The 16,783-nt window shown below is 51.3% G+C and overlaps 1 protein-coding gene across 3 annotated transcripts in view; it reads right to left on the reverse strand.

Annotated features, from left to right (window-relative positions):
- flna (filamin A, alpha (actin binding protein 280)) overlaps positions 1-1,341 on the reverse strand; it is a 70,135-nt gene extending 68,794 nt beyond the window's left edge. For all 3 annotated transcript variants that reach the window (XM_056274501.1, XM_056274502.1, XM_056274500.1), the window contains exon 1: positions 1,081-1,341. The gene's annotated coding sequence lies outside the window, so the exon portion shown is untranslated. The remainder of the gene's footprint in view (positions 1-1,080) is intronic.
- Positions 1,342-16,783: the final 15,442 nt, after the last annotated feature.

Genomic DNA, 16,783 nt, shown 5'->3' on the forward strand with positions numbered 1-16,783 from the left:
ACGACCATGAACCTCATCATGAGCTCACATCATCGCTATGGTTATGGGGTTGTACGTCATCATCACCACCATCAGCACTCACCACGTCACCTGAACACCTGCGGCCAGTGAGACACGGTGGGTTTGATTGACTGTTGGAGAACTCGAACCTGCAACACTGACGCAGCAGCTGCTGACGGAGTAACGCGCAGCAAAACATCCCCCATACTCCCAAATCTGCGCTAACATGTGTAAGCGGGCGCGCGCGCGCTCTACGCTATGCGCACACTGCTGTGAGACCCGCTCCGGGCGGCGGGGGGCGCACGCGTCCGCCACTTGGTTCATCGGTAGATCTCCGGCAGAGTCTGCTGTGCGTGTTTTACCTTATTTGGTGCGGAGCCCCAATTATGATGCAGCGGAGATGCTCCGGTCTGAGTGTGTGTGTGTGTGTGTGTGTGTGTGTGTGTGTGTGTGTGTGTGTGTGTGTGTGTGTGTGTGTGTGTGTGTGTGATATCATGGGTGCGTGTTTAGAAATGCAGACCGCTAGAGAGACGATCTTTGCGGTTTGGTCCAGCTGTGCTGGTCCGACACAACAGATCCAACACAACAGATCCGGCCCCGACGCGTCTGCGGTCATGTTTTGGTCAGTGCAGAACGTGTCGCCAGTCCGAACCTTTATTTAACACCACGGCCTGCGCGATTAGACAACACGCACCCTGCATCACGGCTCCAGAATGACAGGCCGTGTGGAAGTCAGAGGTGTGTGAGGTGAGACGCACCATGTGAGCAGCAGCCCACCCGCTGAGGCGGTGAGACCCTCCACACACACTGCCCTCCAGCTCCTACCCGACAAGAGCGCAACACAAACCACACACAGAAAAACAACGTGTCTTATCCCATTCGCCAAACGTCTGACCCACTTTGTGCTTTAAACAAACCAATAACCATGAATTTTGCGTGCGTAATAAGTCACCCAAGTTTTGGAAAAGGTGGAATCAGTCATCAGAAAAGTTTGACGTCATCATCTCGGGTCAGGCTGCGTGGAAATTAACAACACCCAAACTGCTGCGTGTCCGTTAAAAGCGCGCGTGGAGCACTTACGTGGGCGGCGTGTGGTTGTCTGCGCGGCGCGGCGCGGCGCGGCGCGGCGTGGCGTGTGTGTGTCGCTGTGCCGTCCTGCGGAGCGCTGCGTCGCGTCCTGTCGCTCCACGGAGTCCGTGCGCTGTGTGTGCCCGCGGACCTCCCTCCCCGCGCGGTCCCGCGGAAGCTGATGGCTGTCTGTCCGTACGGTGCGCTCGCGAACACGAAAGAGATAGTCTATCCGCTCTTTTGCTCTTTTCTACCTTTCCTTCATTCTCTCTCCCCTCGATTCTATCGTGAGAGCCTTAATTGGTAAGGTATCGGGGGGGGGGCGGGGGTGTTCCTCGCCCTCTCTCTGAGCTTGTTTTACGGGGATGACGTCATGACCGCGCCTTCGGATTGTAACGGTATGATGTCAGTGGCCTCCGCTTGCCCCCTACCGTCCCCCCGCATCTCTGTTCCCGCACGTCTCTGTGTGTGTGTGTGTGTGTGTGTGTGTGTGTGTGTGTGTGTGTGTGTGTTTTGTTGGTGGGACTCCATATTTCTCCACAACCCTCTCTTTCCTGTTATGTGGACAGCCATGTTTGTCTCTGTAAAGTCCTGCTTCGACTTAAGTGCCGGGTGGGGGGGGGTGTGCTTTGTTTGTGTGTCTGTGTGTATGTGTGCGCGCGCGTCTCTGTGTGTGCATGTGCGCGCGCATGTGCGTGTGTGCTCCAGCTGAGTGTTGGCTCAGTAAAGAAGAATGTTCACTGTGCCCTCCATTTACAGTTCACCAGTCTTTACGGGAGGAAAGGGGAGGAGGTGAAGAGAGGAGAGGAGAGCAGGGGAGAGGAGGAGAGGAGAGGAGAAGAGAGGAGGGGAGAGGAGAGGAGATGAGAGAAGAAGAGAGGAGAGTAGAGGAAGAGAAGTGGCGCAGATGGAGGAAGAGAGGAAAAGAGAGGATAAAATAAAGGGATGAGAAGGAAGGCGGGAAGACGCGGGGAGCGAAGAGGGAAGAACTACAGAGAGAAGTGATTAAGAGGAGGGACGGGGGGAGGAAGAGGGGAAGCAGGTTGGGAGGACAAGAGGAGTCAGGGAAGGAGCTACACCGGAGCAAAAAAAAGAGAGGAGGGTGAGACGGGGGGGGGGCAGAAATATGAAGCAGGTGGCGAGGGTGAGTAGGGAGACAGATTGTGAAGAGAACTGACATACAGATAGGAGGCAAGAGAAGGGGTGAGGAAAAAAGGGAAGGAGAAAGGGATAAGGCACTTCAAAGACTGCTCCTCTTATGTAGTAACAAAGAAGTCAGCAGTAAAGTTTTGTCTGCATTTGTGCGTGTGTGTGTGTGTGTGAGAGAGAGAGACAGAGAGAGAGAGAAAGAGAGAGCGAGCGAGAGAGAGAGAGAGAGAGAGCGAGAGAGAGCAGTCTGCATTAATTAAATCCAGCTGCTTGCTGTTGTGAGCTCGGCCAGTCGTTCAGTGACATCATCATTATGCGGCTCGTATAGGTTGCATCACCAGTGGTCAACTGATCAGGCTAAAACATCCACACACACACACACACACGTTTGCAAAGCTATCCTTATTAGGACACTGCATTGACTTCCATTCATTGTGGACAGCCTAACCCTAACCTTAACCAGGACGTCAGAAATGACGTTTCGGAGGCGTGGCGGTTGCTTACCAGCACGGGGATCGCTGGTTCGAATCCCCGTGTTACCTCCGGCTTGGTCGGGCGTCCCTACAGACACAACTGGCCGTGTCTGCGGGTGGGAAGCCGGATGTGGGTGTGTGTCCTGGTTGCTGCACTAGCGCCCCCTCTGGTCGGTTGGGGCGCCTGTTCGGGGGGGGGGAACTGGGGGAAATAGCGTGATCCTCCCACGTGCTACGTCTCCCTGATGAAACTCCTCACTGTCAGGTGAAAACAAGCGGCTGATGACTCCACATGTATGGGAGGAGGCATGTGGTAGTCTGCAGCCCTCCCCGGGTCGGCAGAGGGGGTGGAGCAGAGACCGGAGTGGGGTAACTGGCCGGATACAACTGGGGAGAAAAGGGGGGGGCACAAAAGAAAATGATGTTTCTGTTGTGGTTACACCGCCCCGAGCTGCCGACCCGGCACGTTGAAGCCACTCCCCCAGCTCGGACGTGCCGGAAACATCCGAGCGCTCGGCTCGCGCTCTGAGGAGACGAGCGCTGCACTGCATCAGGTGTTTACCATCATCCATAAGGCACACCTGTGGCAATCAGGCAGCCCTCTACAAGAAGTCTCCCAGAACACCACTCCGGGCTTCGACGTACTGAACCCTGCGGTAAAGCTCTGACAAGCCCTCCAGCGGCGGTCCTTGCATTCTGTTTATTCCCCAGTGTCTTATCTTCGTGTCTCTGTTTCCTCCCAAGACTCTCCCTCCGCCAATTCCACGGCTCCCTCGTCCCCAGCGACCTTCACGTTTTTCCCCCGGACCTCTCCAGCGATCTCCCCCCGTGTCCCTCTACCTGGACCCCTCCTTTCGGATTCGACTTCCCCGATCTCGGACCAGGACTTCCTCGGACAACCCCTCTTGGATCACGGACTGGGCTTTCTTGCCAGGTGCACGCACATTATTCAACACCTCCTGGTCATTTACATACCGCACCACACATAGGCTAAGAACACTCACACATAGTTATACACGCAAACCACGGGACACCACACATAGTTTATTCACACATCCCACTAACAGAACGTTTTTCGCACCATACATTCCCCTCCCACAATAAAACCACCTTTTTGGATTTTGAAGTCATCCTGTGTCTGTCTGCCTTGGGTTTCGCCACACGGGTCGGGTTCTGGTGCGCGAGCATAACAGTTTCGCCTCACTAGGATCAGGCTTTGGTCCTGATGAGGACTACTGGTCTCAAAAAGGTTGGTATTTAGTACACTGAAAAAATGTCTCCAAAAGGTATCCAAAGCGTGCGTGTGCGCGCGCACACACATATTCGTGTACTTCTGTGTTTGTGAGGACATTGGCTATACTCATACCCTAACCTTAACCATCAGTACCTTAACCTTAGCCTAATACTTATTCTAACCATAACTCTAAACCCAAGTCCTGACCCTTGAATAGAGACTTAAAAGTGAGGACCAGAGGTCTTCTCCCTGCATCCTCGATACGTGCCCCCTTTTCACAGGGGTACCCTGTTTTGTCCAGGCCTGTCCTCGCCCATAGTTTAAGAAACCGTGTTTCTATTAAGTGGGAGAAACTACTGGTTTAATGCTTTTTGATTGTAATTTATTTTTCTTGCCTTTTTTATTATTTCTGTTTGTTCGATAAGATTAAAAAAAGATTAAGATGTACTTTATTAATATGATTATTTACTGATTATTTACAATACAGCCATGCTGGTGTGATAGAGGAGATGGAGGCCAGGAGATTGAAGATGTGCTTAGATTCCTCCATCAGCAAACAGACTCAAGACCTGACAGGGTACAGCTGTTTGGACTAAACAACAACAGTCATGGGAGGCATGAATATATATATTTAAAAAATCTCCCTCTCACCCTTTTTCGGGTGGTGTGACTCTTCTGTAAACTCGGGTCCTATACCAGAGGCCTGGGAGTTTGAGGGTTCTACGCAGTATCTTAGCTGTTCCTAGGACCGCACTCTTCTGGATAGAGACCTAAGATGTTGTTCCTGGAATCTGCTGAAGCCCCTCTCCCAGTCTGGGGGTCACAGCCCCTAGTGCTCCTATTACCACTGGGACTACTGTACAATACCACATCCAATCTAGTTCTTCTTTCAGTCCTTGGATTTCTCTAGCTTCTCGTTCTCTTTCTTCCTGATGTTGCCATCGCTTGGAATTGCCACATCGATCACTACTGCTTTTTTCTGTTCCTTGTCGACCACCACAATATCTGGTTGGTTAGCCAGCACTTGCTTCTCAGTCTGGAGCTTGAAGTCCCAAAGGATCTTAGCGCTGTCATTCTCAACCACCTTTGGCGGTGTCTCCCATTTGGACTTGGGGACTTCCAGTCTGTATTCAGTACAGATATTCCTGTACACTATCCCAGCCACTTGGTTATGTCTTTCAGTTTATGCTTTCCCAGCCAGCATTTTATACCCTGCTACTAAGTGCTGGACCTGTCTCAGGGGCGTGTTTGCATAGAGCCTCCATCTTAGGTCTTGTCTAGTGTGGTAGACTACTGCGTCAACCGATCTGGTCGTCAGTGCCTATTCTTGGGCTGCTATGATCAGAGCCCCTGTGTTCTTCAGTCCAGCCTTTTCTAGCCACTGGTAGGATTTCTTGATATCAGCCACGCCCCTATCTATCGATGGTACATGCCATGGAGGGGCTTGGTCTTGCATGATACCTCCCCTTCTTCCTCCCCACTCTGTCTTCTGCTTCCTAAGGTACTCACTCAGATGTTCGACCTGGGGGGGGGGGCTCTTTCTGATGTGCTCGTGGATGTTCCTTGTTTCATTCTCGATAGTGGCTCTGACACTCACTAAACCTTTGAGCCCATCTTTTCGCTTATCGTACAGTCTCAGGCTGCTGGACTTAGGTGGAACCCTCCGTGCACTGTTAGCAGTTTTTGTGTCCTGATAGCTGTGGCCTTTATCTCCCACTTTGGCCAGCTTATTATTTCAGCTGGGTATTTGTTGACTGGTAGGTCCTATGTGTTGATGGCTTGGATCTTATTCTCCCCATTGAGCTGGCTCCTCAGGACCTCCCTCACTCTCTGGAGGTATTTGGCTGTATCTGACCTTGCTGCCTCCTTATGGTTTTCATTTACCTGTGGAATACCCAGGTAACTGTCCTGTATGTCAGTTATCTTGCCATCTGGTAATTCAACCCCTTCAGTCTTCACCACCTTTCCTCTTTTTGCCACCATTCGACCGCACTTGTCCCAGTTCGAATGTCATTGCTGTAGATCCTGGTGAGGTGGATAAGCGAATCGATATCTCTCTCATTCTTGGCATAAAGCTTGATGTCATCCATGCATAGGAGGTGGCTGATGGTAACTCCACTTCTGAGCCTGTATCCATATCCACTCTTTGTGATGATCTGACTGAGGGGGTTCAGCAGCGAGGATAGTGCATCGCCTTAGTATATGCCATATTTGCTGGTTACCTGTGTGATTGTCTTTGAGTTGGCCTCTAGTGTTGTTTTCCGTTGCTGCATTGAGTTCTTGATGAAGGTTATTAGTGTCCCGGTGGCTTTGTATAGCGCCAAGCACTACAGTAACCTAGTGTATCATTGAATCATAGGCTTTCTTGTAGTTAATCCAGGCTGTGCTCAGGTTGGTCTGTCTGGTCATAGAGTCTTGGGTGACTATCAACTAGTAGCTGATGCTTTGACTCTGGTGTTGTTCCCAATTCCTTTCTGAGTTTCGCTCATGTGCTCATTCAGCTTAGCTGCTAGGATGCCTGTCAGGATCTTCCATGTTGTGGAGAGGCAGGTTATCGGCCAGTAGTTTGTAGGTTTTGTGGGGATCCTTCATGATCAGTATTGTTCTCCCCTGTGTTAGCCAATCAGGGTAAGACCCTGACATTAGCAGCTGGTTCATCTGTGTCACCAGCCATTCATGGAGTGCTGTTAGCATCTTCAGCCAGTAGTTGTGAATCATGTCAGAGCCTCGTGCAGTCCAGTTCTTCATGTTTGAGATTCGTCGTTGGGTGTCAGCCACTGTGATGATAACTGGTTCTTGTTCTGGGATATTGCTGTGGTCTTCTCTTAGGTCCACCATCCACTGGGCATTGGTGTTATGTGATGCCTCCTTTTCCCATATATCCCTCCAGTATTGATTGGTCTCTGCTCTAGGTGGGTCTGATGTTGTTCCCTTGTTACTGTGCAGCTGGGAATATACTTTGGATGGTTCTTTGAGGAACAAGCCATTTACTCTTTTGGCTTCTGCTTCTCTGGTGTATATCTTCAGCCTGGCAGCCAGAGCTGTGAGCCTTTTTTTAGCAGTTTCCAGGGCCTTACTTATGGAAATCTTGCTGTAATTCTTCAACCAGAGCCTGTCTTTCATCACACCTTTCTGCACTTCTGTTAACTGGCCAACATCTCTTCGTGCTGCTTTGATCTTAGCTTCCAGCCTTCTCTTCCATGGAAAGTATTGTTTGTGACCTGTGTCCTTTATCCTGTACCCCAGCATTTCCAGGATTATGGTTGCAGTGGCACATATTCTCTCTGTTAAGGTGGATGTCGAGATATTGTGTAAGGCTGAGTTCACATCTGCAAGCAGGCTTTGTGGTGGTATTTTGTCAGTGAGTCGTGAAAGCCAAGCCCAGGTTTTGACTATTTAGTCTGGCCATGATTCTCATTTGAACCTCAGTAGCCTCAGCTGTCATGGCTGATAGGATTATTTCAGCTGGTTGGAGTCTGTCCTCATGTATATTTTGCCTACTTGGCAGCCATTCAGGGTGCTGCATGGTAGAGTCATCCTTCTGGAGCCTCCCAATCTCAAGTTGTAACAGTGGCTTCCTTCTATTGATGTTCGAGCATTGAGACACTAGTTGCAACTGGTTCAGTGTGGAAGTAGGTCTCCTAGTAGTCCACAGTTCCCATATACGCTTCATATAGCCCTGCTCCTGGGGTCTGCTATTATAGTAGCATTCAGTCAGTTCCAGGTTCTTGGCCCTTGTCAATGAGTGTTTTGTTCCAGTAGCCCATTTCTCATCAGGTTGACTTGGTTCCCCAACATATGACGCAGACCTTGTTAATCTGCGTGACATCCGAGCCGGTATGACTCTATTCATGTTACTCTCATATCTGAAGTAGTATAGCATTAGGAGTCTAAGCTATGAACTCTTACTGGAGACTTATTCCAACCGGGGTTTGAACCCCCGGTCTCTGGCATGAAAGCCGATAGGAACATAAGAACATACGCAAGAGAATGAAAATGAAAGTTGTAGGGCAAAGTCTCATGGGGATGAGAACATGAGATCAAGCTGTGATGTGAACATGATTGAGTAAACAAACTTTGATACAACTTGTAGGAAGTTGCCCTGCCCCCGCCGTGGGGGCAGGGCAACACCAACAGGGTGGTCTAAGTCCAGGTGAGCAGGCTTGAGGCGGTCCACAGAAACCCACTCCAGCCTGCTGCCAACCTCCACCACAAAGTGCTTATCTCCAGTGCCCCATACCCGAAATGGGCCGTCGTAGGGTGGCTGCAGGGGACAGCGGTGCGCGTCGTGACGGATGAAAACATACTCCGCCGACCACAGCTCCCTGGGGACATAGGACTGAGAGCCGCCATGCTGAGAAGTGGGGACCAGTGCAAAAGCCCTGGCTTCCTCCTGCAGCGCAGTCCGTTGGCAGCTGGCGGACCAGGGAGCTGTGGCAGTGGGAAGGAAATCCCCCGGGACCCGAAGTGGCTGTCCGTAGACCAGTTCGGCGGATGAGGACTGGAGGTCCTCCTTGGGGGCCGTCCTGAGCCCAAGCATGACCCAAGGCAGTTTGTCGACCCAGCGGTCGTCCTTGAGGGTAGCCCGCAATGCGGCCTTCATCGAGCGATGGAACCTCTCGACCAATCCATTCGCTTGAGGGTGATACGCTGTGGTGCAATGGAGCCTCACCCCTAAACCCGCGGCAATCTCCTCCCAGAGCGCTGACGTGAATTGCGGCCCTCTGTCCGAGGAGAGGTCAGATGAGGTGCCAAAGCGGGCGACCCAGGTTCCGATGAACGCTCGGGCAACCTCAGGCGCTGTCGTGGACGAAAGCGGGACGGCCTCTGGCCATCGCGTGGTCCTGTCGACCATGGTGAGCAGGTATGTGAAACCACGGGGGCGGGGGCCTACCAGGTCCACATTCACATGGTCGAACCTCCTCTCAGGTACCGTGAAAGGTATCAGGGGCGCTTTGATGTGCCGGAGCACTTTGGTGCGTTGGCACTCCACACAGGTGTCAGCCCAGTCCCTCACATCCTTTTTGAGTCCATGCCAGACAAACTTTGCCGCCACCAACCTCTGTGAAGGCTTTCCGCCAGGGTGAGACAGCCCATGGACCGCGTCGAAAACCCGCCACCTCCAAGCAGTCGGAACGACGGGTCGGGGCTGACCCGTAGAGACGTCGCAAAGGAGCGTGGCGCCGGTGTCGTCGAAAGCCACATCCTCCAACTGCAGCCCTGTGACGGCGGTCCTGCATGCCTGCACTCCTGGGTCGGCGGCCTGGTCAGCCGCCATCTGGCTGTAGTCGAGTCCCAAATGGGCGGCACCAGCAATGGCCTGGGAGAGACAGTCGGCAACCGAGTTGGACTTCCCAGCGACATGCCTCACATCGGTGGTAAACTCTGAGATGTAGGCCAACTGTCGCTGCTGGCGGGCTGACCACGGCTCTGCCACCTGGGCCATCGCGAACACCAGCGGTTTGTGATCGACGAAAGCCGTGAACTGACGGCCCTCCAGTAGGAAACGAAATTGCCTAACAGCGAGGAAAAGGCCAAGCAGCTCACGATCAAAGGTGCTGTATTTGCGCTCTCTCAGGTTCAACTGCCGGCTGAAGAAGGCAAGCGGCTGCCACGCGCCGCTCACCCACTGCTCGTAAACCGCGCCGACAGCGTAGTCCGAAGCATCCGTCGTGATGGCGATGGGCGCTCCAGACACAGGGTGTGCCAGCATCTCCGCGTCAGCCAGGGCGGCCTTCACATCCTTAAAAGCCTTGTCCCTCTCTGCAGACCAGTCCACGGCGTGTTTGGGGGCTGTGCCCTTCAGAGCCTCATATAGGGGGCGGAGGAGATCGGTAGCCCGGGGATGAACCGGTGGTAGAAGGACACCATGCCAATGAACTCCCGGAGGGACTGGGCTGTGTGTGGGTGTGGAAAGTCTGCGACGGCCTCCACCTTAGCCCTGTCCTTGGTGACCCGGTGGCCCAGGAAGTCGATGGTGTTCAGACCAAACTGGCATTTGGCCGGGTCAACCCGTGCAGGCTGAGCCTCTCGAAAAGGGCTCTGAGGTGGGACAAGTGCTCGGACACGGAGGTGCTAGCGACCAGGATGTCATCCAGGTACACAAAGAGGAAAGGCAGGTCCCGCAACACTGAGTCCATGAGGCGTTGGAAGGACTGGGCGGTGTTCTTAAGCCCAAACGGCATGCGCAGGAACTCGAACAGTCTGAACGGAGTTGTCACAGCCGTTTTGGGGACATCAGCGGGACGGACGGGCACCTGGTGGTATCCACGGACGAGGTCCACCTTGGAAAAGATCACTTTCCCAGCCAGGTGGGCAGAGAAATCTTGGATGTGAGGGACCGGGTAGCGGTCCGGTGTTGTTGCGTCATTGAGCCGACGGTAGTCACCACATGGACGCCACCCACCGCCAGGCTTAGGCACTATGTGGAGGGGTGAAGCCCACGGGCTGCTGGAGCGGCGGATGATGCCGAGGCGCTCCATGTTCTCAAACTCCGCCTTGGCGACAGAGAGCTTGGTCGGGTCGAGGCGCCGAGCTCGGGCGTGCACCGGCGGGCCAGTGGTGACGATGTGGTGCTCAACCCCATGTTTGGTCGTAGATGATGAGAATGTGGGCTGAGTGAGGTCAGGGAACTCGGAGAGAAGATGGAGAAACACGTCCTCGTTGGAGAGCATGCTGGACAGCCTGACGGAGCCTGTATCGCTGGGTGTACACGCGTGTGAAGCGAAGGTGACGGCGTCAATCAGGCGTCGATTCCTGACGTCCACCAGCAGCCCATAAGCACAAAGGAAATCTGAACCGAGGAGGGGAAATGCCACGTCGGCGGTGACAAAATCCCAGCTGAACCGCTGTCCGTTAAAACAGACGTCAATGTGCCTCGTGCCGTACGTACGGATAGAGCTGCCGTTAGCAGCTTCCATGGGAGGGCCGTGAGCGCCCGACAGGGCGTCCACCCTCGATGCAGGTACGACACTCCTCTGCGCCCCAATGTCGCATAGGAAACGCCGCCCCGAGATGGAGTCTTGCAGGAAAAGTAGCCTGTTGTCCTCCACGCCGACGCCCATGGCCACTAGTGAGCGCCGGCCTTGGCGTTTCCCGACGAGCTGAAATTGCACGGGGAGTTGCACTTTTTCGCCTTGGCCCCGAACTTTGCATGGTAAAAGCACAGGCCGGGCTCCTGTCGCCGACCGGGGGTTGCCGCGGCGACCACCATGGAGTCACCAGGTGGTGGCGTGTGGGGGTGGGCAGGGGTGAGCGCGGACACGCAGTGCTGCTGTTCGCTGGCCAGGAAGAACTTGTCAGCTTCTTCAGCTAGCTTGCGGCAATCGGTAATGCTGGTGTTAGCCAAAGCGGCCCGCACCTGAGCAGGGAGTTGTCGCAGAAACAGTTGGACAAAGAGGAAATCAGGTGTGTGCGGCGGTCCCAGCAGATTCAGCAGTGTTCATGAGCTCGGATGGCTTGCTGTCACCCAAGCCTTGCAGAGAAAAGAGACGGTGGGCCCTCTCGGCGTCGGAAAGTTCAAAAACCTTCAAGAGGTTATCTTTGAGCCCCTTGTATTTGTCTGCCGCCGGAGGATTTGTAAGGAGACTCACCACTCTAGTTGCAGTCGAACACCCGAGCGCCGATACCACGTAGTAGTATTTAGTAGCATCCGCCTGGGCGGATAGCAAACGGCGCTTCCGCCTGGGCGAACCATGTCGTTGCCGATGACTCCCAGAACTCTGGCAATTTGAGAGAAACCGCGCTGATTTCGTCAACCATGTTCGTTCGAAAGATTGTCTGATAACGACCAAGAGACAAACGTCGGGGTCACCAGTGTAGAGGAGCTCAAGCAGGAGTCGTGACAACTTTCTCTTTCGGCTACACAACGTGCACCATTTATTCCTTCCACCATTACAACAACAACAAAAGCCCGCGCAGCGGAAGTGTGTCCCTGTAAACCCGAACCGAGGAAACAGCAGCTGTAAACCAACGTTCCTACCAGCTCAATAAGGGGAATTATGTAGCCCCATAACCACTACAGTTTAGCCTTTTTACACAGCTTCATGTCATGATGACCGTTTTGGATTTTCAAAGTTTAATAACTTTGTGGAGAAAAAAAAGATACAGACCTGCCGCTCCCCGAATTCTCATAAAACTGCATATATTTGGATTAAAACGAGTTTTAGACCAATTGCACTCAAACAAGTTATAAGATCGATCTAAAACAACCGTGAGCGGTGATTTGCGCGTCATGTCATTATCTATGACGCGTGTTGGTGGCGTCATTTCCTTCGTGAAGTTCGTTGCTGTGTCCTAGAAACACACTAGCGCCCTCCAGTGGAGAGAAATAACCTAAACTTGATGCGGGATTATGTCCAACATGTCTGGTTATAGACGCACCATGACTACCACCGAGGCGCTGCAGCATTTACAGGCGCTGGACAGCGGCCATTTTAAATTGTTTGAAAAATAGTATTTAAGTAGATAAAATGTTAATTTTTGGTGTCAGTTAGTTTCTTAACACACATACTAACATGAGTAATGCATTAATATCTCAACTGGGTATTTATCTTGACAGACGTTCTTGACAGAGTTTAAAAACCGGCTGCCCATGGTCGTTTTATGTAGGAGGGAAATCTTGGTCGTTGTATTCCTATAGTAAGTGAGCATTATTATGCTCAAAGGGGGATGTAATAGAAAAATACAGCATTGTTATAGTGAGAGGTTCAAACTGAGCTCAAAATCCGGATTTGCGAGGTTCTCCGACTCTCTCGTTGAGGCCGCAGGGGAAAGATAAGGGATCGTCAACCATGTGTGATAAAAGCATGGTTGAGGAGAAGATAACGATGTGGGTACTGACCATTTGTGACCACAGCATTGTAAAGAAAAACAGAGCTGATTGACAGATAGTGCGAACAGGGGTAGAAAATCAGGACAGAGACAAGAGGGAGTTGCTCTCAGCTCAAGACCTGCACTGTTAAGGCTGATTGCCATCTTGCAAGCGTATTAATAAAATCCAGGAAGACACTCACTGGTGCACGTCTCTTTTGCAGAAATTTCCACAACGGGTGAGGGGGTGGGTATTTTTACTCTTCTGGGGATTGCCTCAGAAATATTGACTGATCAGGGGTCATGCTTTATGTCAAATGTGATGGAAGCAATGTCCAAACTGCTAAAGGTTAAACAGCTGAGAACTTCTGTGTACCACCCTCAGACAAATGGATTGATTGATCCCCCCCCCCTTTTCTCCCCAATTGTACATGACCAATCACCCCGGTCTCTGAGCCATGCCGGTTGCTGCTCCACCCCCTCTGCCAACCCGGGGAGGCCTGCAGACTACCACATGCCTCCTCCTCCCACATGTGGAGTCACCAGCCGCTTCTTTTCACCTGACAGTGAGGAGTTTCATCAGGGGGACATAGTGCATGGAAGGATCACGCTATTCCCCCCAGTTCCCCCTCCCCCCCGAACAGCCGCCCCGGCCGACCAGATGAGGTGCTAGTGCAGCGACCAGGACACATTACCCACATCCGGCTTCCCTCCCACAGACACGGTCAATTGTGTCTGTAGGGACGCCTGACCAAGCCGGAGGTAACACGGGGATTCGAACCAGCAATCTCTGTGTTGGTAGACAACGGAATAGACCGCTACACCACCCGGACACTGGATTGATTGATTTAATAGAATAATAAAGGGGATATTCTTCATAAATTTTATAATTGTGTTATCTTCTTTCAATGTTGTATTGTGTAAATTGTGTAAACACAACAACATTGCACGTTGTCCATCTTGGGAGAGAGATCCTCCTCTGTTGCTCTTCCTGAGGTTTCTTCCTATTTTTTCTCCCTGTTAAAGGTTTTTAGGGAGTTGTTCCTTATCCGACCAGAGGGTCTAAGGGCAGGATGTTGTGTTGCTGTAAAGCCCTTGAGGCAAATTTGTAATTTGTGATATTGGGCTATACAAATAAAATTGACTTGACTTGACTTGGTGTTGAAGAAGCTAAAAGACATGGAAGGGAAACATTGGGATCAGTTGTTACCATAAGTACTATTCTCTGTCCGGGAGGTACCCCAGAGCGCCACAGGCTTCTCATCATTCATACAGGTGTATGGCTGGCAACCCAGAGGCCTACTAGATAACAGCCAAGGAGATGTGGGAACAGCAACCCTCACCCCACTTTTCTGTGATCTAGCATATGGACCAGATGCAACAGCGCATGGCATAGGTCTGGCCAACGATGAGAAAACAAATGCGGAAGGCCCAGAAGGGGCAGGCACAGCTTTATAATGGATGGGCCCGGATCCAAGAATTCCATCCAGGTGAGAAAGTGTTAATACTGGTCCTTTTCACAGTGTGTAAGTGGCAGGGGCCATGTGAGGTGATGGGAAAAAAATTGTACCAGTGAACTACAAAGTAAGAAAACCAGGGCGATGCAAGGCCCAGCAAATATATTATGTGAACCTCATGAAGAAGTAGTATGACCCGGACCCAGCCCCCGCGGCAGCCCTGATGGCCTGTACCAATACAGAGTCCTTCCCTTCAGAGTCCATGGAGCACTGTCCACCTTCCAATGGATGATGGATATGATACTCCAGCCCCATCAGAAATACGCAGCCGCGTACCTGGATGACATTGTCATCCACAGCACAGATTGGGACACCCACCGCCAACACCTGAGGGCAATCTTTCATGCCCTGAGAGAGGCAGGGCTGGTCGCAAACCCCAGCAAATGCTATCTAGGATTAGAGAAGGCCAATTATCTGGGACACACTATTGGAAGGGACATGTTGAATCCCCAACAAGACAAGGTCAACAGCATCGCCCATTGGACCCGGACCAAACAGGTAAAGACCTTCTTGGACTTAGTGGGGTATTATAGTCAGTTTGTGACACATTATGCGGCGGTCACTGCTCTGCTCTATGATTTCACCCAACTCAGGAAGCCGCTCCAGATCCAGTGGACTGAGGAAGTCGAATTGGCCTTCATCCGGCTACAAGAGGCCCTCTGCAGAGAGCCAGTCTTGGCTACAGTAAACTTCCTTTGCCCCTTCATTTTACAGGCAGATGCCTCGGAGTCCAGCCTTGGAGAAGTCCTGTCACAGGTGATAAATGGGGCAGAGCACCCCATTGTAAATATCATATAACAGTCCATGACAAAGACTTACCATGGCCAAAGCCACAACAGGCGAGGTGTGACAAATTTGCTGATCAGCTATGATGTCTCATGTTTACATGATCAATTTTGCCTGAACAGATTAAAGCTATTGCCTAAACCAACACTTCTTGGTGTTGTTCTTGTTCTTCCAGATTTTTTTATTTCATTGTATTTTGCTGTTTTGAGTGATTGAGTTCTGCGGTTGGAGTTTATACGTGTGACCTAAGTAGGTGTATATCACAACACTTAATCCGTGAGCCTGCTTTTCTCGGTGCATCAGAGAATTAATTTGAACTAAATCCACTACGACTTTGTTGCCCCACCTGGTGCAAGAGAACTGCTCCCCAACACACACACACACACACATATGTATATTCACAACTAACTCTGCATCATCTGCAGGGGTTAAAGTGGGATTTGGTAAGTGGGGGATCTCTGTATTAGAGAGGTGGGCAAAAGTGCAGAAGTGATAGGTAGCTAGCTAACGTTAGGCTAGCTAACCACTGGTCCAGTAGTCCCGACGTTAGCATTGTTAGCTAATAATAGCTACCGGTAGCTAACGTTTGCTAGCTAGTTAGTTATTTGAATGAAACTATTGCATGGCCAGAGCTAAGGTTGGACAAACATAACTAGCTAGCTACCGGTAACGTTACCGGACGCTACCGATAGTTAGCTTGCCTAGCAGCATTCAAACAACTAGCCAGCAACATCAGCAACTAGCTAGCAACGTTACCGGGTGGAAGATAGCTAGTTAGCTAGCTAGCTAACGTTACGTTCGCTAATGTTAGTTGCTTGAATGAAAACCACAGCAGAGCTAGACAAAACTATTGGAAATACTATTGGAAATACACTGAAGATACTCACTCTTTATGCCCCCCGATCCAAGATAATAGTGCAGGTTGCAGGTTGACGCTCTCTCGAGTCTTGTCTGCCTGGTGCGGTGAACTGACCCTGACCCGTGAGTGTGAAGCCAGTCTCTTTTGATGTCAAGTCTGGTGAAGCCACACAGCAGGCAGGTGCGGGTCACGTGAGGACGCGATATCATTCAAACTTTTAGAAAAAGTAAAGTAGTATAAGAATAGAGGAACGACTTTATTTGCGATTTATTTTGTAATGCTTGTGAATTGGCTGCATCATGTTTTTTGTTTTAAATTTTACTGTGACAAAAAAGTTGAAATTACTCCTGTCTACAGAGTGCCGGATCTCAGCTCCGGTTGACTTGGGGGAGGAGGGGAAGTGCCGGTGTCGGGATCCGGGTAGCTCCGGCCCACTTTAATCACTGATCATCTGGCTTTTTATGTGACTCCTACATCCACGGCTTTTAATGGTGCACAGCAGGGGAGAAAGTGAAAACATGGGGGATTTTAAATCATGTCCTCCAAATGCTGGGCTGTGGTCCAGACCAGTGCAGTCAAGTCTGAGTGTGGACCATGGGAGGTCCGAGACCAACTCTGTGAGCTGTTGAGACTAAATCTAAACCTACAGGAGAGCATGCTGATGCCTTATTGTGGACCTCTTGAGCAAGACTAAAATATTCCAGTATGTCAAACTGGATCTTAAACATCTCCCACCGGCATGTTTCAGCTGAGTCAAACACGGAGACACCGCGTACAACCTGTCCGGACCGCCTCTTGTGATGTCAGCATGATGTGTTGAACATGTCTGTGCTTGTCTTGCGAAGAATGACAAGTTCTAACTCTGATACATTCACCCAGTCTGCAT

The sequence above is a fragment of the Lampris incognitus genome, chromosome 2, assembly GCF_029633865.1.
Source record: "Lampris incognitus isolate fLamInc1 chromosome 2, fLamInc1.hap2, whole genome shotgun sequence".
Lineage (NCBI taxonomy): Eukaryota > Metazoa > Chordata > Actinopteri > Lampriformes > Lampridae > Lampris > Lampris incognitus.